This window comes from Eurosta solidaginis, chromosome 4 (assembly GCF_040869045.1).
Source record: "Eurosta solidaginis isolate ZX-2024a chromosome 4, ASM4086904v1, whole genome shotgun sequence".
NCBI lineage: Eukaryota > Metazoa > Arthropoda > Insecta > Diptera > Tephritidae > Eurosta > Eurosta solidaginis.
The window spans coordinates 127938767-127963386 of NC_090322.1; the positions used below are offsets into that span (position 1 = coordinate 127938767).

General features: G+C 38.1%; 1 protein-coding gene across 7 annotated transcripts in view; it reads right to left on the minus strand.

The window, feature by feature from the left end:
- Nucleotides 1–11869, minus strand: part of IntS6 (integrator complex subunit 6) — a 43374-nt gene extending 31505 nt beyond the window's left edge. For 2 of the 7 annotated variants that reach the window (XM_067782903.1, XM_067782904.1), the window contains exon 1: nt 11232–11747. The gene's annotated coding sequence lies outside the window, so the exon portion shown is untranslated. Of the gene's footprint in view, nt 1–11049; nt 11748–11788 lie in introns of those variants that run through there. The other 5 variants (XM_067782901.1, XM_067782902.1, XM_067782908.1 and 2 more) reach the window with 4 other exon arrangements.
- Nucleotides 11870–24620: the final 12751 nt, after the last annotated feature.

Consider the following 24620-nt stretch of genomic DNA (forward strand, 5'->3'; position numbering starts at 1 on the left):
GCAGGATGGCCTAGTGGTTAAAGGCTACTGCAGTTTCACCATGGGATTCACGGTTCGAATCCCGGTGAAACCTTTGATAACATTACAAAATTGCCTGATGATGATTACGTTGGCGGTTTTCGAAATGGGTCCATCGCAATATGCCAGTAAATGTTTCTTTCTTTTCAGTTTCTCTTAGAAAACAATAATTGAAATTCAATTATTATAAGCCGGTGTTAAGCACATGAATTCTTAAAAAAAAAATAATAATAAACACCAAGGCGAATTCAGTACCAGGTGTTTTTATCCCAACAGCTGATTGCTTCTTCTTGATTATTTTCCATACAACGCTTTGTACTACAACATGTCAGTTAATCGGAATAAATGAAATTTTTCTTTTGACTTGACATTCTTCTACACGGCGAATTAGTTGAATTTGCTTTGCCACCACCTGGTATGGATTCGCCTTGAATAAACACATAATTTTTTTTTTTAAATGTTATTCATTTGAATGTTTTTACTATTGAGAATTCATGCAAGTGAGAAATCTTTCTATTCCCACATTGCTATGCCTGCCTGTCAAATAGCTGACAGCCAGAACGGCTTTCGCGAATGGCCAGAGAATGGAAGAAATTTTGGTTTTTGCTCGCGGTTATTAAATTGAAGTGCCATGAATTGCCCATTTGTGTTTCAAATCAGTTTTTCTTTTGAACGTGTGTACAAATTATCAGACTACATATTAATATTTATTTCTAAAATCTAGTTAATAGATTAAATGTGAGCAGCCAGTTAAGCAAACATTTTAAAATGTGTAAATAATGCAATAAACCAGACGTCTACAAAAATGATTGAAAAACACTATTGAGCAAATAATTTAAGTACTTGAACAGCGATTGAACAGGTGATCGAGGCTGTTTACTATTGTGAACGTTTTTATCAAACATTCGCCACTTGTATGAATTCACAATGGTTTTTACATACAAATTTGTGATTTTTTATGCAGAACACAATTCTTTATCGGTTGAAAGAAGTTTTTTTTTTGGCAACGTACCAAAACAGTCATGAGCAATCCCAACTTTTAAGTTCTCGTGCCGCACTCTAGGCAACGTTGTGCAAGGGCAACTATAAAGGAAGATTAGTACATTTTGCTGGAACTTCCGGAAGTAACGTAGTTTTTACGAGCTAGTTAATGTCCTCGCTACTGAAATTATTAGAACTAGTATCGCCTGTGGTCGGAAATCGATCAACGTGTATTTTTTTCAACTCAAGTGTTGGAAATATAGCAAACTGGTCTAACTTACTTAACTTTTATTTTAAATTTTGAATTTGATCTACGACTGTGTACTTTTTGATTGTATTTTCTTAAATTTTCTACAAACTTTTCACATGTAATTATAACGTTTTGATATGGAGCTCTTTAAACAAAAATATAAAAATTATGTAAAATAAAATGAAATTGACATAGAATTATGGTGAAATTACTTGAAATTGAATTGAAAAATAGGTTTTTCCACACCACCCGGAAGGTCCCCGTTGGCGCGCTATCGAAGTTAGTTTTGGGAGCTCGGTTCCCCAGTAGGCCTATATCACCCATATACATATATCGCCCATTTACTTCAATAGTGTCATAATTCAAAAAACATGAACTTTTAGTTAAAAACGAAGAAATTTGCTAAACGAATTTAGCCTATTTCACGCCACCCGTTTAATCTATATATGGGGTATTCTATCCCATTTCGACCAATTTTGAACCCGACCCCTTTAGAATTGGCTGAAAGTTTTTCTTCTTTTCTTTTCTTAGCTTACGAAAGACGTTTTTCAGAAGTTTTTCAAATTTTTTCATCCAACTCAAAAAAAGTTATGAATTTTTAAAAAAACACCGTTTTTGTTTTCAAAAAGCTATAACTTTTTCAAAAATTTACCGTTTGGGATCTTTTCCTTTTTAATTTGTTTTTAAATGTACTTTTCGGAAAAAATTCAAAAAAATTTTTAGTTTTTTTTTTTTGTAATTTTTCAGTTTTTCGAGATTTTTCGAATTTCGTCCATTTTTTTCTCATAAAAAACTTCAATCAATTCTGCAATCATCCCCACTAATCCCGGAGTGGGCCGAAATTTTTTTTTTTTTTTTTTTTATTTAATTGAAAAAAAACTTTAAAATTTTTTTTGTATTTTTTCCGAAAAGTACATTCAAAAACATATTTAAAAAAAAAAAGTGATGCTATAACTTTTTCAAAAATTAACCGTTTGGGATCTTTTTTTTTTTAATTTGTTTTCAAATGTACTTTTCGGAAAATTTTTTTTGTATTTTTCCGAAAAGTAAATTTAAAAACATATTTAAAAAAAAAATGATCCCAAACGGTCAATTTTTGAAAAAGTTATAGCATTTTGAAAAAAAACACCGTTTCCAACTCAAAATAAGTTTTAATATTTTGAAAAAAAACGGTGTTAATATATATCTAATATGTAAGTGTGACACAAAACAAAAATTTCGAGTAAAATAGAGGATACCTTCATAAAAAATAAAATAAAAATATAAAAAAACAAGCAGACCCGGCAGACGTTGTTCTGCCCTAAATTTGGTCTATCTGCATACAACTTAACAAGCGTTTTCCGTCTAACTCTGCCTCCCCCCTCTTATATTTTTCTAAATCCTTTTATTCACTCCTCCCTCCGTCTTTTTCGATTCATCTATCTCTATTTCGCCTCACTCTATCTCTTTCTCAGTCTCCTTCCCTCTTTTCTCTTCTCTCAAGTTCTTCTCATTCTTCTTCGTCCCTTATTGCTAGACCCAGAGGGTGGTATTTTTTTTGTGCCAGTCCTATTCCGAGTCCCAGTCTCACACCGAGTCTCAGCCCCAGTCCTAGTCCTAATCCCAGTCCCAGTCCGTCTCTGGTCTAGTTAACGGAAAAAAGGATCGTAAATACTAATACAGGCAAATTAATACACCAAATTTCAGGCAAATCGAATAGTATGTGTGTATTATTAATTCGTGTCTTTATTTCGGCTTCGGATGCTTATTTATCAGTTTTGCCAGGTTGATGCGACTAAATCGATTATGACAATGGAAATTACTTTAAAGCTGTCATCAACAGCTTTCATTTGATATCCATATTATACACACATTTTAGGGGTATCCGGGTCCACGTTTTGGCCTATATCTCAAGACCCTAGTCACCAAGCGATATAAAAACTACTCTGCACTAAAGCACACATTTACAGCTTCAATTTGATACCCATAATGTAAAAACACATCCTAGCGTTACCCTGATCCAAGTTTTGGCCTATATCTCGAGACCCTAGTCACCATTAGGTATGAAAACTACCCTGTACTAAAGCACTCATCAACAGCTTCAATTTGATACTCATAATGTAAAAACACACCCTAGTGTTACCCTGATCCACATTTTGGCAGCAATTTAGTTTAGCACCCACGGAGTTTGGGGTTTAACTTGGTATCAAAGGAAAGAGGGAGTTCTCCCGATCACAAATATATATATTTTAAGGTGCGCAAACTTATAATTTAAAAGTTATTTATTGTTAAAGTTTGCAAATTTCTATACAACTTTTATATGTGTATACGTATATATATTTTATGACATTACAAATCTGTGCTGCCACATCTAAAAAACGGAACAAGTGCAGAATCGAAAAATAACTCATAAAAATACCTTTCATCTGATGTATATATATCTTTAACTTTTCTAGTCTTTATTTACCAAAAATTTGAAAAAGCTCTTTTTTGCATTCGTGAACGAGCTGATATTACCTTATAACTCTTATGTTTATTGTTATGTTAGCCGATCCAACACCGGCTGCGCCATGCACAGTAATTCTGCGTAGAACACCTTTCTGCGCTTATAAAAAATAACCCTGGGCTACGCCATGCCAAGTCCGGGTGTGTGGTAAGGTGTTTCAACGTTAACAAAAACGTGATACTTTATGTTTGAATTGTGCTGGCACTGCTATAGCCATGGTGAAGCCGTAAGGTGGTAACAGCGAGCGGACATACACACAAACTCCATGTAATTTGTTTGTGTAATTCGTTGGTGGTAATGTCAAAAATACTTTGAGAAACGTTCGTACTGTCAAAATTCATGGGAAAAGTTGCAATCAGCTTGGCTAATGCTTTCACCTTTAATGACTCCGCCATCAATCGGCCTTGCCAGCATAGTTTGAAATTAATAATCAACATAAACGATTTGATTTCGTTTTGATATGGCAGAAAACGAAAAAAAATCATTTCGTTAATTTGACGTTCTGAACGTTAATAAACGAAACGAAATGACTTTGTTTCGTTTATTAACGTTAATTATCGTAACGAAATGATATCGGTGTTGGTTAAGCATGCCTGCTCAGGAGTATGCAAATTATCCTCTACTAAAGCACTCATCAACAGCTTTCATTTGTTATCCATACTCTACAAACATATTCTAGGGGTACCCGGGTCCACGTTTTGGCCTATATCTCAAGACCCGAGTCACCAATAGGTATGAAAACTACCCTGTACTAAAGCACTCATCCACAGCTTCAGTTTGATTCCCATAATGTAAAAACACACCCTAGTGTTACCCTGATCCACATTTTGGCCTATATCTCGAGACCCTAGTAACCAATAGGTATGAAAACTACCCTGTACTAAAGCACTAATCAACAGCTTTCACTTGATATCCATATTGTATAAACACATTCTAGGGGTGCCCGGGTCCACGTTTTGGCCTATATCTCGAGACTAGTCATCAATAGGTATAAAAACTACCCTGTACTAAAGCACTCATCAACAGCTTTCATTTGATATCCATATTGTATAAACATATTCTAGGGGTGCCCGGGTCCACGTTTTGGCCTATATCTCGAGACTCTAGTCATCAATAGGTATGAAAACCACCCTGTACTAAATCACTCATCAACAGCTTTCATTTGATATCCATATTGTACAAACACATCCCAGGATTACCCAGGTCCACCTTTTGATCTCAAGACCCTAGCCAGAACAGGATAAAAGGTATCCTATGTCCGTTCCCTTGTTCTAAGCTACCTCTCCACCAATTTTCAGCCAAATCGGTTCATCCGTTCTTGAGTTATGCGTAGTGTAACTAACGCCACTTTCTTTTATATATATAGATTTCTAAAAAAAATCATAACTCAAGAATGGCTAAACCGATTTGGGATTTCAAAATCAACTAACCATCATCTCTCCTTCCTGTATCTTTCCTAAAAATTTCATGGCAATCTTTCTATCCGTTCTCGAGTTATGGAGTGACAATCAAAATGTACACTTCTTTTTATATATATAGATGATGTAATGAGGAAAAAGGCAGTTTACTAAAAAAATGTTTAATTAAAGAAAAAAAATAAAGTACTTAAATTGCGAAAAAATTAAGTTAAGTGAACAAACAGTTCCATATAAAAACGTAATAAGTGCACTTAGACTTTTTTCCGGGTTTTAATGTGATCAATGTGGAAATATGAATATTCTAATGTTCGGATATTTAATGTTGGGATTCCCATTGATTTTAAATGAAGACTTATGTATTTACGTGTAAGTGAAATTTGCCACAAAAAATGGGTCGGTCAAAAATTAATTCTATTTAAGATTTTTTGGTACGCTACAAATTATTTTGGAACAATTTTTTAAGATTTTGGTAGAGGCTATTATAGGTAAGTGGCAACAATGAGAAACCATATTTGTAGTTAGGTGAAACATTTGTGCTTTCGAATTTAGCGGGGATACATAAAATTTAAAATTCATATTAGAACACTTAGATAATTGTTCTCAAAGATGGGGCGCTTGTGCATAAAGGTTTAGGTCTTTGAAATTCGCATTAGAACACTTAGATAATTGTTCCCAAAGATGCCGCGCTTGTGCATAAAGATTTAGTTCTTTGAAATTCGCATTAGAACACTTAGATAATTGTTCCCAAAGATGGCGCGCTTGTGCACGAAAATGAATTTCGATATTTGTATGAATTGTTCGAATTTACAAAAAACTTTTTCTATTAATTATAAATAAATAGAGTAATATTTGTTAACAAAAACAGGCCTATGCACTGCGGCTGATCAATACGAATCGATTCATATAACTTTTATATGATTTTACGTATGCTAAGTATGCGAAACAGCCTGTCAATTGATTATATGGAAATTTTGTTAGCGTATTAATATATAGATAACATATAGTTTAAAAAAACTAAACAACATGCCGTAGCACAAAGGTTCGTATCTCCGCTATTAAGCACAACTCTTCTTGTAGCGAGTTATTCAACCACTGCCTTCTAAGTGCCGCTAGATGGGCCTCTTTGCGCGTCTAGCCTAGAGAGTTACAAACATACAAGTGAAGCTAATACACTCATACTATATCAGATAGCGTACATCTTGTATATTTTTCTATTTACTTCGCCTGTTGTTAGGCCATGGTGGAGTAACCGTGTTAGGAGAATGGAATGGAGGAAAAACATAAAACTTTGTAATTGTGTTGTGGGAAAATAATGTGCATAACTAGATGCATTTACTAATAAAATAGCCTAAAGCGATTTGAAACTATTTAAAAAAAAATATATTAATACAACACACAGCGATTTCGGAGGGAGCCGAGGTCATTTCATTTTTTCGTTAATAACTTTTGAACGACTCAAAATTCTTGTTTTCCGTTTTCGGATTCCCGATCCTGGCACCAGAACGCTCTTTGGACACCCCTCCCGATATTTTTGGAATTATCAAAAATTTACCACGACAGTAAATGATGTTGGTGTTGGTTATATTTTGCTTTTGCCATCTCCTTTTGACAATACCTACGCCAGTACGATGAAAAAAATTAAATCAGTTGATGAGATAGTGAGATAGCCAACCATATAATTGAGCAATGATTTCCGATGATATATACATTATTGCTATTTCTAATAAAACTTAGGTAAACTATTTTGATTGAAGAAATATGTTTAAGGATTTTTTTTTCTTTTTGGAAGCCATTCTGTCCCTTCGATCAAGGTCAGCGCGCCCCAGCGGGTAAGGGGGCTTCAAGGCGAATCTATACCAGGCAAGGCGAATCCATACCATACCATCCATACTGAATTCGCCTTGATACCAGGTTATGGCACAGCGAATTCAACCAATTCGCCGTGCAGAAGAATGTCAAGTCAAAAGAAAAGGCATGCGAAGGTATGCCTGTAGTAAAAGGCGTCTAAAATACCAAATGGATTCAAGTTGTGTGTAGCGCAACCCTCTCAAGGGGTTACCAGCGCAATACATAGCTTCTCCAACCCAATTTTCTACCTCACCTACCCGTGGCGAATCCTGTTACATTACAGCCGATGCTCTGACGACCCCGAACTCCTGATGGATCTAGGGGGTGCGAGGGCGGTATAGCCCAGAAGGCTTCATTTGGTCATACCAAATCGTTCCCGAGATGGTAGGGCTACTACTTTTATGGTGCTTGTTACCGGAATGTAGAGGATCTGCATACGGCAAATTACAATCAACATCGATAACACTCCTCAGGGATTCAAGGGGTTGTGTAGCGCAACATATAGCTTCTCCAACCCAATTGTCAACCTCACCTTCGAGCGGCGAATCCCGTTTTACTAACAGACGAGGCTCTGGCGACCCCAAGCTCCTCATGGAACTTGGTGGTGGGGAGGGAGGGATAGCCTGAAGGTTCAATGTGGCCATATAAATCGTTCCCGAGATGGTCGGGCCAGCACCTTAATGGTGCTGTGTTACCGGAGCGTATCGGATCTGTATCCGACAAAGGACCATCACATCGATAACACTCCCCAAAGCCTTCGGGGAGTAACCTAATCGCTACAACAACAACAACAACATAACACTCCTCAAGGCCTTCGGGAGTGTCTTTATCGCTACAACAACAACAACAACAACAAGGCTAACGGGTTAATAAATTTGTTGGTAAAAGTCTAGAACAGAGGTCGACTGCTAATACGCGTCCAAAAATATCTCTGCCCGGAGATATTTGCAGTTGAAGTTGGCAATTTTCATGCGGTTGTTGTAATGTTGTTGTACACTGAAAAAAATTTTGTGTACAAAAGGATTTTGCACGCATTTAACTTTGTGGACCGGTCAGGGTAATTTTTTATAAGCGCGGCCGAAGGCCTCCAACGCAGAATGGTATTCTGCGCAAAAGTACTATGGATCCCACCGCCGGTTTCAGAGTGACCCGAGGTCATTTTCGGTTCTTCGTTAATATCTTTTAACGGCTTTAAATTTTCGCATTAGGATTATTAATACTGATGTCAAGACGCGTCCTTTGTCACCTCTCCCAACATTTTTGGACGCGTATTAGCTGTCGACCCCTGTTCTAGACTATTACCAATTTTTATACTCAGCTGAGCATAGCTCACAGAGTATATTAATTTTGTTCCCATAACGGTACCCCGGAACGGCATAAACTAATCGAGATAGATATAGATTTCTATATATCAAAATGATCTGGGCGAAAAAAGAAATTCATTTAGCCATGTCCGTCTGTCCGTAAACACGATAACTTGAGTAAATTTTGAGGTATCTTAATGAAATGTGGTATGTAAGTTCCTGGGCACTCACTTTTTCGATATCGAAAATTTCGAAAAAGCGAAAAAGTGCGATAATTCATTACCAAAGACGGATAAAGCGATTAACTTGGTAGGTGGGTTGACCTTATGACACAGAATAGAAAATAGTAAAATTTTGGACAATGGGCGTGGCACCGCCCACTTTTAAAAGATGGTAATTTAAAAGTTTTGCCAGTCGTTGAAGATATCATGACGAAATTTGGCAGGAACATTGCTCCTATTATTATATGTGTTCTAAATGAAAATTAACAAAATCGGAAGCCGAACACGCCCACTTTAAAAAAAAAATTTTAAAAGTCAAATTTTAACAAAAAATTTAATATCTTTACAGTATGTAAGTAAATTATGTCAACATTAAACTCCAGTAATGATATAAAAAATAAATGTAAGGTGCGATAACCTCCGAAGAGATCTAAGGCCGAGCTTCTCTTCCAATTTGCGTCGTGCTCCTCGTGATTTTCCATACAAATCGGCCGGACGGGACCTACATGTTTTATGCGACTCCGAACGGCATCTGCAAGGCAGATGAGTTTTCACTGAGAGCTTTTCATGGCAGAAATACAATCGGAGCGCTTGCCAGACACTGCCGAGGGGCGACCCCGCTAAGAAAATTTTTCTTCTAATTAAAAAACCTTATTTCTAAAATTTTTATGTTGCTGTGCTCGTGGTGTGAACCCAGGGCATACGGTATGGTAAGCGGAGCACACTACCATCATACCAGGGTGGCCGCAAGTAATGATATGATGCAACAAAATACAAAAATAAAAAAATTTCAAAATGGGCGTGGCTCCGCCCTTTTTCATTTAATTTGTCTACAATACTTTTAATGCCATAAGTCGAACAAAAATTGACCAATATGGTTTGGCGTCTCAATAAAGTCGAATTGAAAATTTTGTGGCGAACGGCATCCTTGAACCCAAGGCGAATCCATACCAGGTGGTGGCAAAGCGAATTCAACCAATTCGCCGTGCAGAAGAATGTCAAGTCAAAAGAATATTTTCATTGATTTCGATTAACTGAAATATTGTTGTACAAGGCTTTGTATGGAAATCAATGCGAATTCATTACAGGTGGTGTTATCCCATCAGCTGATTGCTTCTTCTTGATAATTTTCCATACAACGCCTTGTAGTGCAACAAGTTAATCGAAATCAATGAAAATTTTCTTTTGACTTGACATTCTTCCGCACAGCGAATTGATTGAATCGTTAAGTTTAGATAATCGCAGACCAATACTCTGCTTGTCATTTACGTATGATATTATAATGGGTTCGTTGACTGTCCATATTTATTGGATAGGATTCGATTTAATATTCCTCGGAGGTGTTTTCGCAGTTTTTATACATTTTATTGTGACAATTTTAAAACCCACTATTCCAGTAATGCTCCAATTGCTCGTGCTCTCCGTGAGTTTAACTCTATCAGTACTGTTGTAAATCTAGACTTTTCTGTTCCAAAAGCGAAACTGCTAAATATATTAAAATCTGCTTTCTAAGTACTATGTATTATTTTTCAAATAACTATCTCTTAACTTTAGTTTGTATCATAGTCTGTAAGGATTTAAGTCCATTGACTAAGTGAAATAAAGAAATAAAGAAAGAAATAAATTTATCAAGAAGCAATCAGCTTCTGGGATAAACCCACCTCTGCTGAATTCGCTTTGCCTCAAACCAAATCAAACCAAACCAACACCTGGCAGTCAAGGCGAATTTATACCAGGTGGTGGAAAAGCGAATTCAATCAATTCGCCGTTCAGAAGAATGTCAAGCCAAAAGAAAATTTTCATAGATTTCGATTAACTGACATTTTGTTTTACAAGGCTTTGTGTGGAAAATTATCAAGAAGAAGCAATCAGCTGTTGGGATAACACCACCTCTACTGAATTCGCCTTGCATGGCAGTTCTTGTAAGCAAAACATAAAATGCTCTGGTTAAAACAAAATAACCGATGACATTTGGTAAGAAAAAAAATATAAAAACAAAAAGGATAACTGCAGCTTAAACATTTTGATAATAACATTGTTTACAGAATTAATTAAGCTACCACATATAGGTTCTGACGTTAACAAGTTATCACGAGAAATATTATATAGAAGATTATAAGCGCTTACAAAACTGCCAACTTTGAACAGGTATGCGGAAATATTTGGCATTAAAAATATCGAATGTATGCACGTCCTTGGCATACAAAAAAATATTAGGCGTTAATTAGTTACCGTAAATATCTGTAAACAAAATTTTGATTATATATCACAATTAAAGGGTGAGAGGATGAGCAGGGAACCTAGGCGGTTTGTATGCAAATGAATACACGTAGTCTTTAAACTTGTGGGTTGGTGGGCATGCCACAGCGCGCAACTGCCACTGATAAGTATACGGTGTCAACGGCAGCTTGAATGTAGCACGCAGCGACCCAATGAGCCCAATGTATTAGCAAAATTTTAATACTCGCTATACAAGAACGTTTTAGTTTGTTTTATCTTTTTTTCTATTTGCAAAAACATTTACCAGTTGTCAATGCCAGCGCAGTTGAAGCCGCCACCATCAGAATGGATATAGGTAGCTTCTTACAGAGTTCACTCCAACTTCGTAAAGACTGTGTTAACCAGGTTCATAAATAACTTTTACTACGTTAATATTCTTTTCGGTGGGGGATATTCCCCACCTGATACTAAAATGCTGTGCGATACCTTTTTCCGTTTGCCAATAGCGTTGAGATTGTTACGCTTATTAATGCTTCTTCATCTCGCTTTCCTAAAGAGGTTTTCGAGTTGTATTTAATACGAGCACAAGGCATGCGGTGCCATGAGACGACTATTTCAATCCAACAGCAAATATGAATTCTTCATATTCACATAAACACAATCACATATGCCAAGCAAGGCATGGCGTGGATGAAAAGAACAGTCCGTGTATAACGCCACTGCGGGAGCACGAACAATCCCCCAAACGCTCTGTATTTTGTTGTTGTGAAGTGCTTCTTCCTCTTTTTATCTTTTTAACACCTTCTGCTATTACTCTCTTTCTCTCTCTTTGTTTGACATCTATAAACTGCTACTCTTTTATTTTTATTTCCTTACATACAACAATTTTATCACCACCACGAGCAAAGCTGTTTGTTTTTGTTCCGTCCCGAATATTTATTTTCCAATATACTTTAACCGGTCTTACCAACCTTCCAATCCAAATGCAAGAAACAAACTGTCAAAAATTCACTCAACTACGAGCACTCGTTTCATTTGCTCACCTACATGGCGGAACCATACAAGCTGGCGTCATGGTGATATACCCACAAACATAATTAAAAGTTCCATGTACTTTGTTTTTGTAAATTCGATGGACTAATGTCAAAGTCGTACTGCGCCGGAAGTTGTTGTATCAAATCAAATAAAAATAGTACAAATCAGCTATCCCGTGCTACCACCTTGTATAGTTCCGCCATCGTTCCCATTTATCTGCCAGTGTTGCCATGTCGATTAAAGTCAACCAAAATCTAGGGGGTTTTCTTATTACTTTTTGATAGGTTGATTTTTTAATAATGTAGTTCCAAGATATGGCACATATGTAAACGTACATAAGCAAACATCGTCCAAACGGGCTATTTACAGAATACATTTACAAATCAAATAAGAGCAGTTTCACACGTACATATAGTAAGGGGACTCATGTAACCGTGTAAATTCCTTATAAAGTGTGTAAACGTATAAATTTATCTAGTGTGTAAACGAACTGTTAAATTTTGTATGAAAAATCATTTACACAATTTGTATAAATTTACGCGCACATTTCATTGTGTGAACGCGGTAAACTCAAAGGAATGCAACCTTGCAGACATTACAGCAGGCATTTTCATCAGAAATCTCCAACATCAGCAAGCCATTTACAAAAATATCTTAGTAAAGACGTTTTAGTTTTGATTTTTCACTTAATCTTGGCATTTTTTAATTTGTATAACAATCAAAAAATTTTTGTTTGGCAATAATACAGCTGATAAACAATCAAGTTTATTAAGAGTATTTCTAGATGCGTTCATATAACAGCGTGTGTAAATGGATATAATTTTACACCTTATAAGTTTATATGCTTTCATGAGTCCCCCCAGTGAAAAATTCGCAAGCAAATTTGGAAAAAATTTAATGGCAGCAAATAATGGGTATTACATCTCAACTTCCCTACAAGAAACTCTGATAGTTTTACTAATATACTCACACTTGTAATTGACAGTGCTGATCCTGCGATGACGTAGACATTGATACTCAAATTTATGTCTGTTCCTTTGTTCGCTCACGCATGTCAGCATGTTCCCAACGACAGCCTATAATCATGAAAAAGGACTCAAACTGGGAAAGCTTCGGACACCTGGTACAGAACAAAAGAACATACAGCAGATACCATTATGCATGTGAGACAGATACATAATTCTCAACGGAATTTTATGTATGCGAGAACAGTTTATCCGATTTAATCATGTTGTCACTACTGACTGTTATATGACAATCAAATGATTATCACGGTTGTTTTGTTATTTTTTAAATTCCGTCATTTTCAACCGACGAAAACCATGTAAAAAATAAGTTTAAAAAATGAAAAAGATAAAAGATATTAAAAAATACCAAAAGATGTCGGAATGTATGGGGCGCACTCAAAAAATTGATACGCGAAAAATAATAGTGGTTAGTTGTGAATCATTTATAATGTGTTTCCGCATGAGGAAAGCGCTCTTCTGTTGTTTTGTTATTTTCTGAATTTAAATTGAACATTCTGAAGTCGAATTCTTATAAAACTATTTATTTTAAACAAATAAGAAACACGTATGCTTTTATCACGTACAAAATTAAAAACGTAATGAAATAAAGTAAATAAAAAGCAAAAATCATTGTTTCATTTTTGGCGGAATATATCAATGGTCATTTATGATAGTATAACAGTCAAACCTGATATCTACAGTAAACTATCATTTATGACACTTTTTGATAGTTAGAGTGTCAGCACTGATCCAGGAAAAGGAATGAGAGTGAGCAGTACGCCTATATACTTAATCAGTAGGCCATGTGGGTGTATAAGAAGGAGACAAAAACTCACACGTACACAGTTGTTTACATCACATTTGCGCAAGTCCCCTTAAGTTTGTGATAAAAGTTTGTATGAGGCGCTGATCGTTAGGTTGACATTGCTGACAATCAGATGATAGTCATATGATAGTCAGTATTCTTGTGGGCTAATAAATCGCACTTTTCTCTAAAAGCCCCGTCACATAAGGAATTTTTCCAATAGATGCGTTTAACGCAATCTCATGCATGATGAATATATTGCACGTATTTTAATGGAGAGCAGCCGATCTAGCGCCACCAGCGCCATCGGACATACAAAAGTCGACAATCTTCAACTTTTTTTTCGAACCAAGCTTAAGAATAACAATTTGGCATTTGTTTTGGCTATGGGTGCTTTCACACTTTTTAAGTGAAAATATTTTTCCCTCTTGTTGGTACTTTTCTAAAAATTTTTACAGTTAAAAACTGTAATTTAAGAAATGAATAGAATACAAAATATGTGTGCAAGTATTTCTCTTGTACAGTGAGAATGTTTATAACAGTGCTTCGCGAAATTTTGTATGTGAATGGGCAAGGCCAAATAAACTTCAATTGTCAAGTCTGAAATTCCTTTATATTTACAAACGCAACACCTTGGTTGATTTTGGCGATGTTACTAGAACGCATCTATATGAAAAACTTCATTGTTGCTCGGCTATAACAAACAAACGAAAACAAACTACGGGTTTTGTCCAAAAGGAAATAAGAATGCGTTGCGCCAATTTAAAATATATTGCAAACTTCAAACCAGAACGTCACTCAGAAAAAACATTTGAAATCGAATTAGCTTTTTGCGCAGTAATTTTATTTCGCTTTTTCTGCAGAAATTGGGCTTGCAAACCGCATGTGGAAAGTGGTTTTTAAAAGAAATGAAAATATGTATAAATTTAAGTTTTTATGACCTGTGTACGGCGATTCTAGCTCCATTACCTACTCTTATAATGGGTGTTAAGAATGACACCATGTTTGACAAAATCTTAATATCATGCCCGCGCCAAACCACATATTACTTTAGCTGACAACAAAAAAAACATGGCCATTATGAAATTATTAATAGTCGTGTTTTTTTTTTTTTGTACTTGCATATACACCTGCATATGCGACTAAATAAAAACAGTAGAGACACGTACTTTTTCGGTCATAGTGTATAACGCATACCAAAATTGAATGTGTAGAATAGTGGAGGCACACACTTTTTAGTACTAATTTTATGCACAATAATTTCATTAGTGCAGATAAAGTTATGCACTTAGCAGTTCATATAAAGTTTAGGTGTATATGTATGTGCGCGTAAAATAAAAACACAGCTAATGTCATTCACGTTTTACTAGTCTGCAAATGATTATAGGTCAATGTTCGTGTCATTATGAATCAAATTCAAATGGTTCGTTCAGATTCACAATGGTTCGTATAAAGCAATTAGAATCATTGTCAATGAAACTAAGTGGGATATCTTATCTGTCAACTGCCTCATAGGATGTTCAATATGGCTACTTCTTAGCGTTTTGACAGGGTGTTCAATATGGCGGCGCATATCTTCAGCGGGTGATAGAAAAAGATACAGAATGAGACAGCGATATCCAATTACAAATCAGGTAATCCAATCACTTTGGAATTTTGACGTCTATGTAGAAGATATCACACTTAGTTTCATTCACAATGATTAGAATGACAGCACTATTTGCGAACTACTGTCAAACACATACGAGCAGTCATGGCGGAACGATACAGGTGGCGTCATGGTGACATACCCACAAACATAAATAAAAGTACCATGGACTTTGTTTTTGTAAATTCGATGGACTAATGTCAAAGTCGTACTGCGCCGGAAGTTGTTGTATCAAATCAAATAAAAAAGTAAAAATCAGCTATCCCGTGCTACCACCATGTATAGTTCCGCCATGGTTCCCCGATTATCTGCCAGTGGTGCTCTTTCGATTAAAGTCAACCACCATAGTGTACATGTACAAGTGTGTTGACTTATCTGTCAAGCATTCTGACAGGCACTCGCTGGATTCGGAATGACAGCGAATTCAAAATGGATACCATTACCGAATGCTCCGAATGATTGAAAAATTGAAAAAGTCCATACGATTGGTAGTCAAAAATGTTGTCGTTGAGACCAAAAATGCGACTCTAGACCTGAGATTTCCATCAGGTGAGCGAGGCTGTTTGTAGTTTTGACGTTTATCGCTTAGTGAACACACTTGGTATAGGTACACTATGTCAACCACAATCTATGGGTTCTTCTTATTACTTTTTGATAGGTTGATTTTTTAATAATGTAGTTCCAAGATATGGCACATATGTAAACGTACATAAGCAAACATCGTCCAAACGGGCTATTTACAGAATACATTAACAACTCAAATAAGAGCAGATTCACACGTTCAAATATTGAAAAATTCGCAAGCAAATTTGGAAAAAATTTAATGGCAGCAAATAATGGGTATTACATCTCAACCTATTAAATCGCACTTTTCCTTAAAAGCCCCGTCACATAAGCAATTTTTCCAATAGATGCGTATTGCACGTATTTTTATGGAGAGCAGCCGATCTAGCGCCATCGGACATACAAAAGTCGACAATCTTCAACTTTTTTTGCGACCCAAGCTTAAGAACAATTTGGCATTTGTTTTGGCTTTGGGTGCTTTCACACTTTTTAAGTGAAAATATTTTTCCCTCTTGTTGGTACTTTTCTAAAAAATTTTACAGTTAAAAACTGCAATTCAAGAAATGAATAAAATACAAAATATGTGTGCAAGTATTTCTCTTGTACAGTGAGAATGTTTATAACAGTGCTTCGCGAAATTTTGTATGTGAATCGGCAAGGCCAAATAAACTTCAATTACCAAGTCTGAAATTCCTTTATATTTAAAAATGCAACACCTTGGTTGATTTTGGTGATGTTACTAGAACGCATCTATATGAAAAATTTCATTGTTGCTCGGCTATAAGAAACAAACGAAAACAAACGACGGTTTTTGTCCAAAAGGAAATAAGAATGCGTTGCGCCAATTTAAAACATATGTGCAAACTTCAAACCAGAACGTCACTCAGAACAAACATTTGAAATCGAGTTAGCTTTTTCCGCAGTAATTTTATTTCGCTTTCTCTGCAGAAATTGTGCTTGCAAACCGCATGTGGAAAGTGGTTTTTAAAAGAAATGAAAATAGAGTAAATTGTTTGGCGACCTTTCATATTTAATATTTATTTTTGCCGGCTCGAGGCCAGTTAAAAAATAAACACAAGTTTTCTTTAAAAATCCGATATATTTCGGTTACTCCGCGGTAACCGTCCTCAGGGATATAAACTGCAAAATCTATACAAACAAATAACATTATATAAACAAAATATTGATGAAACAGTAACAACAAATGACATACATTAATTTACACGTCCTCTTGCTTAGGCGTGGAGTTTGTTACTACTTTATTTGTAATTAAATGTCTGTAAAATGTCTATTTGGCGGAGTGTTTATAATGTGTAACATTTCAAGTGAGAAACGCTTGGAATAATTTGCATCTTGCTGTAAGATGGATGCTCGGAATCGATGGGTCATACAGTTGCTGCCTCTCTTTCCGGGTTGTCCGCCTGCTGTTGTTGTTGTAGCAGTGCTTCGCCCCATCCAATTGGTTCGACCGATCACAAATTGTCATCAATATCCTCTAACGGGAGTCCAAGGAAACTTGCCGTTTCAACAGGGGTGGACCATAAGAAAAGGGGTGTTAGAGGCGTTGGTTCCACATTACAATTGAAGAGATGGTTGGTGTCATGTGGGGACACGTTGTAAGCGGGGCATACATTTTGTATGTCGGGGTTGATTCTGGATAGGTAAGAGTTTAACCTGTTACAGTATCCAGAACGAAGTTGAGCAAGAGTGACACGCGTTTCCCTGGGGAGTATGCGTTCCTCTTCCGCAAGTTTTGGATAATTTTCGTTAAGCACTGGATTCACCGGGCAATTCCCGGCATAAAGGTCCGACGCCTGTTTATGGAGTTCACCAAGGACCTGCTTGTGTTTTTTCACTTCATACGGTTGGGTTCTCAGGTGCCGTATTTCCTCAAAATGCTTACGGAGATGACTCCTTAAGCCCCTAGGCGGTGCTGGTTCATCAATCAGATGTCTGTTGGGATGCCCAGGTTTCTGGGTATTCAACAGGAACTGTTTGGTCAGCATCTCATTTCTCTCCCTGATGGGGAGACCTCATTATGCAGATGGTGTTCTGGGGACATAAGAAGACAGCCCGTGGCGATTCTGAGAGCAGTATTTTGGCAGGCCTGTAGTTTCTTCCAGTGGGTGATTTTTAGGCTTGGCGACCATATGGTGACGCGTAGCACGTAATCGGCTGGCTAATTGCTTTGTATGTAGTCATGAGCGTTTCTTTATCTTTTCCCCAAGTACTGCCAGCGAGGGATTTGAGGATTTTGTTACGGCTCTGAATTCTCGGAACAATTGCGGCTGCGTGCTCACCAAAATGTAGATCCTGATCAAACGTCACACTCAAGATTTTGGGGTGTCGGACAGTCGGTAGCGTAGTGCCATCGACGTGGATGTTCAAGATGGTCGACATTTGGGGCGTCCATGTTCTAAATAAGGTCGCGGAAGATTTAGTCGGTGATAATGCCAGGTTTCGCGAGGCGAAAAAACTGGAGAGATCAGGGAGGTACCCGTTTATTTTATTGCATAGTGCATCGATCTTTGGGCCTGGGCCTGTGGCCATTATTGTGCAGTCATCGGCGTAGGAAACGATTGTGACTCCTTCCGGTGGTGAAGGTAGCTTAGATATGTAGAAATTAAACAAAAGTGGGGATAGGACACCACCCTGTGGCACCCCCTGTTTAATTCTCCTTGGTTTTGATGTTTCGTTTCTAAATTGCACCGATGCCTGCCGACCACCCAGATAATTTGCGGTCCACCTTTTAAGACATGGGGGAGGGTAGACCCTTCCAGGTCCTGCAGTAACGAGCCATGGTTGACCGTATCAAAAGCTTTTGATAGGTCTAGCGCTACAAGTACTGTTCTATGGTGGGGGTATTGATTTAAACCGCAATTTATCTGGGTGCTAATGGCATTCAGCGCGGTGGTAGTGCTATGGAGTTTTCTGAAGCCATGCTGATGAGGGGCTAGCTGCAAATTTGCTTGGAAATAAGGGAGCAGAATGGCTTCAAGCGTCTTTGCCACTGGCGATAGGAGAGATATCGGACGATACGACTCACCTATGTTAGCTGGTTTCCCAGGCTTTAGTAGCGGGACCACCTTGGCCATTTTCCATTTCTCAGGTATGACAAAGGTGGAAAGAGACAGATTGAAGACATGTGCTAAATATTTGAACCCCTCTTTCCCTAGGTTTTTAAGCATCGGCATGGCTATGCCGTCTGGGCCCACTGCTTTGGATGGTTTAGCACGACCAATGGCGTCCTCAACCTCTTTAGCGGTGATGGTGATTGGTGACGCGCTGAATTTGTGTTTATGTGCGCGTCTATTGGCTCTCCGTCTATCTTTGTCGACCGTAGGATGCATTATATATTGTCGGCAGAAAGCGCTCGCGCATTTTTTCGCGTCCGACAGCACTTTGTCGCCAAAGGCGATGGAAACTTTGTCTTTGTGCTTAGTCGGATTCGATAGGGACTTTACGGTGGACCAAAGTTTACCCACACCGGTAGAGAGGTTACAACCTCTTAGGTGCTCCTCCCATTTCGCCCGCTTGTGTTCATCTACAAGCAATCTGATGCGTTGGTTTATATCCCTTATTTGGGGGTCGCCTGGGTCAAGCTGTCTTATAAGGTCACGTTCTCTCGCTAAGTTTGCGGCCTCCGCCGGGAAGTGGGCCGGATTTCGGGAATTCTCCCGGCGGGAATGAAATGTGCCGAGGCGGATTTAATGACCTTACGCTTCCCAAGGCAGTCGGTTCTATGTACCGGAGCGACTCGGGATTTTTCCCGACCAAGGACTGTCATTTCAGTGTGACCCCATCTGACTTCCTTGATGAACCCCAGCAGTGTTCTTGGCTTGCGAGATTAAATGTGGGAATGCTCTGGCCATGGTGAGGCCATAAACTTAGCCCTACGTCTTGAAATTGCGCCGCAATCTAGAAGGATATGTCCGCCGTCTGCTGATCCATCACAAAATCGGTATGTGTTGCTCGATATTATACCCAGCTTTTGCATGTGACTGTTCAGTCCACAGTGTCTCGTAAGAATAGCCGTTAGGATTCTTAGGTTATCTTTTTGAGAAGCCTATTAATGCCCTATATCGAGTTGTGCTTTAACCCCCTAACAGTAACTTAGATTGACTTAGGCCTGGCATATTGCGCCAGTGTTCTCTCTTTCCCTCCCTGCTACTATTAGGGGCATTTATTGAGTGAGCCAACTGCCAGGAACAGCTCGGGATCGATGGGTCATACAGTTGCTGCCTCTTTCCGGGTTGTCCGTCTGCTGTTGTTGTTATAGCAGTGCTTCGTCCCATCCAATAGGTGCGATCGATCACAAATTGTCATCAATGTCTTCTAACGGGAGTCCAAGGAAACTTTCTGTTTCAACAGGGGTGGACCATAATGAGAGGAATGTTAGAGGCGTTGGTTCCACGATACAGTTAAAGAGATGGTTGGTGTCATGTGGGGACACATTACAAGCAGGACAATGTTTTGTATGTCGGGGTTGATTCTGGATAGGTAAGAGTTTAACCTGTTACGTTACCCAGCTAAGTTGAGCTAGAGTGACTACTCTCGTTTCCCTAGGGAGAGTGCGTTCCTCCTCTGCTAGTTTTGTTCTTTGAGTACAGGAATCACCGGCATAGAGGTCCGACGCCTGTTTGTGGACTTCACTGAAGACATGCTTCTGTTTTTAGCTTCATACGGCTGTGTTCTCAGGTGCCGTATTTCCTTATAATGTAATGAGGCTGTGAACAACAAGAGCCACAAAAGATTTATAAAAGTTACGAGGACGCTGGATTTTGGAATCTAGCCCAGAGCAACCTGTGCGATGCAACCATCCCTTGCACGTGAAAAACTGACAAGAGTATTTATTTTTTTAATTTAATTTATTTATTATTACGGCTGTTTAGGCCTAAAACTTAAACTACTAAGTACAATTCATTGTTATAATCACTTATTTCTATTGAATATGCTGTTGGAATGCCATGTGATTCCGATCAGCATATTTACTAGCGTGACAAAGGGACGAGTCTGGGAGCCACTCATTTAAGGAAGGTTGGAAAGGACGCGTTTCCAATCCTCCAGTGCTCCCAGCTTAAGGCAACAAAATTTGGAACTTATATTTTTCAATTATATTTGTATTTTAAGCTGTCGGAATGTATTAGTCTCCGATCAACACAGCTAAACATGTCTTTGGATGTTGGAAATTGAAAATAACGTGTATCCAATCACCCCTCAACTTTGTTTAGTAAAGACGCTGTCGGAATGCATGAAGATTCCGATTAGCACAGCTCAACATATAATGTTTAGCTTTTCTACGCACTGAAGGACCAGTGCTGACTTTATTTCGAACGCCGCAAATGCCTTTATTGGGGCCTGACTGCCTGACTGAGTATGGCAATTGTTTCATTGGGGTATCAGCGCTGAAGGTTCAGCTTAGCGCACTAACTTATGGCGAATACTTCCGCTTGAAAATGCTCGGATGTGCTTTTAGAGTTACTGATATTTTGGCTCTGGCTCCAATCCTCTCTGGCGTCTTCGAGCCATCTATGTACCATACGATCTTGAGCAGACTAGTAATACATTGCACCCGCATATACCTATACAGCCGTACCAAGATACGGAGCAGCCCATTACATTTTGGCACAACCGGAGCACTGCTGGACATCCAATCTATATGAAAGCTATGGATTCAAAAGTGTTTGTACCAGTGGCTGGTGCACACCGAACTGGACCAATGTATGCTATATTGATGCCTGCACAAATACCAAGCTATGTTTATGTGAATAATGTTACTGCTTATGTCCATTTGCACGGTTGACCACATACAGTACCTACGTTTATACAAGGTGGAACACCACACTATCTACATGGCGATGTAGCCACCGATCACGTTGTTGTAAGAGATTAATTAAAATATGTTATTCATAAACACTGATTCTTATATTTTCATTATCATTAAACTGTAGACTGTAGACTCATGACGGGTATTCTTACTGGAAACTGCCTTCTGGCGTCACATGCCTTTAAATTAGGCTTGGTCAGTGATAGCAGATGTAGGAAGTGCGGGTTGGAGGAGGAAACGATCGATTACGTTCTGTGCTCGTGCCCTGCGCTTGTCAGGCTAAGACTCCAGCTGACAGCTGTCAGATCTAGAAGCAACAAGTGGCTTAAGTTCTAGGAAGCTTCAGGTATTTGTCAAGAGGACGGAGGTATTTTATACCATGTCCTGGTTGTTGATAGGATTTTTAGCTTGGTTACTTCTGGTAACACTACGGACTTATTCAGTCTATGTAAGCTCGTCATGAACCCGCCAGTTCAACCTAACCTATATCTTGTTTTGGTTTTTACTTTAGAATCAACCGTTTAAGTAAGCGATGTCAGCTAGTTAAGCGCCTTCAAATGTAGATCCATAAGGAACATGGGGTCGCCAGAGCCTCGGCTGTTAAAGAATGATGTTGGGTGAGCGGCCAGGCAGCAGCGTGCAACAAATGCACCATTCAGGAGGATACCCTTGCTGAGCCCAGAAAATCTGAGAAAGTTGGATGTACTGGTCGGATGCAGCAAACGAGTATATTCTGTAATAGCATATGATCAACTTGGAGATAACCAAACGTTTATTTTCCTGTCCAACAGGGAATTGGTTCTAGACCCTGCTGCTAAAGAAGGATAGGCGTAGTCACATCAATACGTTCCCGGGCTACTTGGGGAAATCAGTTTTAGCAGTACTTTGCACTTTTCATACTGCACGTCCATACAAGAACTTCGGATAATGAATTAAACAGTTGTTGTTGTTCTTGGTGTTGTTGTTGAATTAAACAGTCATCTGCATTTGTTTGTTTTTGTAGCACGTCTAATTTCCTTCGTAACATCCAATCAATTATCCCTTGTTATAATGTTGTGTTATCAATGAATGCAACAGCGAAGTATCTTCGGGTACCCCTGATTATAGTTATCTGAAATCTCCTTGAGTTCCTTTTGCCTTTGGCCTCTCAGAAAAGAGCTTATTGTGGAGCCCTATTTATAGAACACTTTTCGGGTTAAATATATTAAAAACTTTAATCTATTATTATTATTATTATTTATTATTACGGCGTTTTAAGCCTAAAACTTAGATTATTACAAATTATAAATACATTTTAATTATAATAGAATTTCTAGCGTTTGGGGGTCGGAATGCATGAGATTCCGATCAGCACGGAAACTGGTGGTCCCAACGGGCGAGTCTTGGAGTCATCTCATTGGGAGGTTGGAAGGACGTGTTCACAATCCTGCCCTACTCCAAGACGTATGATTACAGTTTTATTATGTATGCTGTCGGAATGCATTTGATTCCGGTCAACCCAAAAGCTAGCAGCTCAGTAGAATGAGCCACTTTTATCGGACGGTTGGAAAGGACGTGTTTCCAATCCTCCCTGTACCAGCTTTTTAATTAATTATAGTATATCATTGTTGTAGGAGTATACGTGATTCACGTGAACTGTTTGTCTGGGACGATATTTTCAGGAATTCTTTCCCAATTTGATTGCGAGCGATATATGTATTTGCTCTGATATTAGTTTCCTTCTCATTCTAGGTAATTTCATTTTGAAGATGTGCGCATAGCAATATTCCAGCTGTGGCTGAAGGAAGAACATAAATTTGCTCAAATTATAAGAAAACTGCGACAACTATCCCCCCGCCTTTTTAGTACCACAGATAAGGCGCTAACAAGCATACTATGGGAAAGGGTCAAGACCAAAGGATCAATATCACCTGTAAATCTAACAAAACTCATGGCTCTGCAAACTGATGTTGAACAACACCACCAGCGCAGGAAAAATTGGGCATCATCACTGAGCTTCGAAAGTTTCAGAAAGGGCACAGCTATAAGTAGACGTTATTGTACTTAATTAGCTTGTACATATCAATATACACATATGTAAAGTTCACAAGAGTAATAAGGGAATAATTTAAATTGTAAAAAAACATTGTATATATGAATTATTTATAATTAAATATTATCTGAACATAAAGGACGCGTTTCATTCATGGAAAAAGCGACTTGACAGAAGGTAACCGATACGGGTAACCGATAGGCCAGTTACCCGTGTTGTTGTTGTTGCATATGTTTTGGTTAACGATAACGTAAACATAACTGATGAAGTAACTTAAAAATGTAAATAACATCGAGCGAGAAGGAATGTCGAAAACACAATAGGTAAGAGCGAGAAAGCGAGTCACACGTACACTATTTTGAGGGAGCGCATGCGTTACCTTTTTAACGACAGCAATGTAAAAGTCATTAAGACGATAATTGGTGAACAAGTTATTGGTGACGACTAAGTAATCGATTAGGTAACGGGTACCTGTCTTGTAGGGTTGCGAACTACTGTCAAACACATACGAGCAGTGTTGCCGCTAATAGTTAGGGATGGCCAGGTTGAAGTAAGGGTATGGATCATTGTGAATCAAACTAAGGGTGATATCTTATCTTACCTCCATGATGGAATTATAGGAGGTGGCGCATTGCGCATGCAAACATTAGCTCAGCTGTTTTTTTTGAGCAATTTTTACGTCATTTTCCTTTAGCTCTTGCTTTTTCTCTCTTTCTTTCATTCGCTGAAGCAGTCAAGTGTGACGTAGATGCACAGAACAATGCAATTTTGAACTCGTGAATGCACAATCTTCTGTGTGTGATTTGTGTTATCTGTCAACTGCTTGACAAGATGTCCAATATGGCTACTTTTTAGCGTTTTCACAGGGTGTTCAATACCCTGCAAAAACGCTCCACGTCATTTTACTAGTTATTTTACGGTCATTGTGACTTCTGTAGCGGTTATATTCATAGTCAT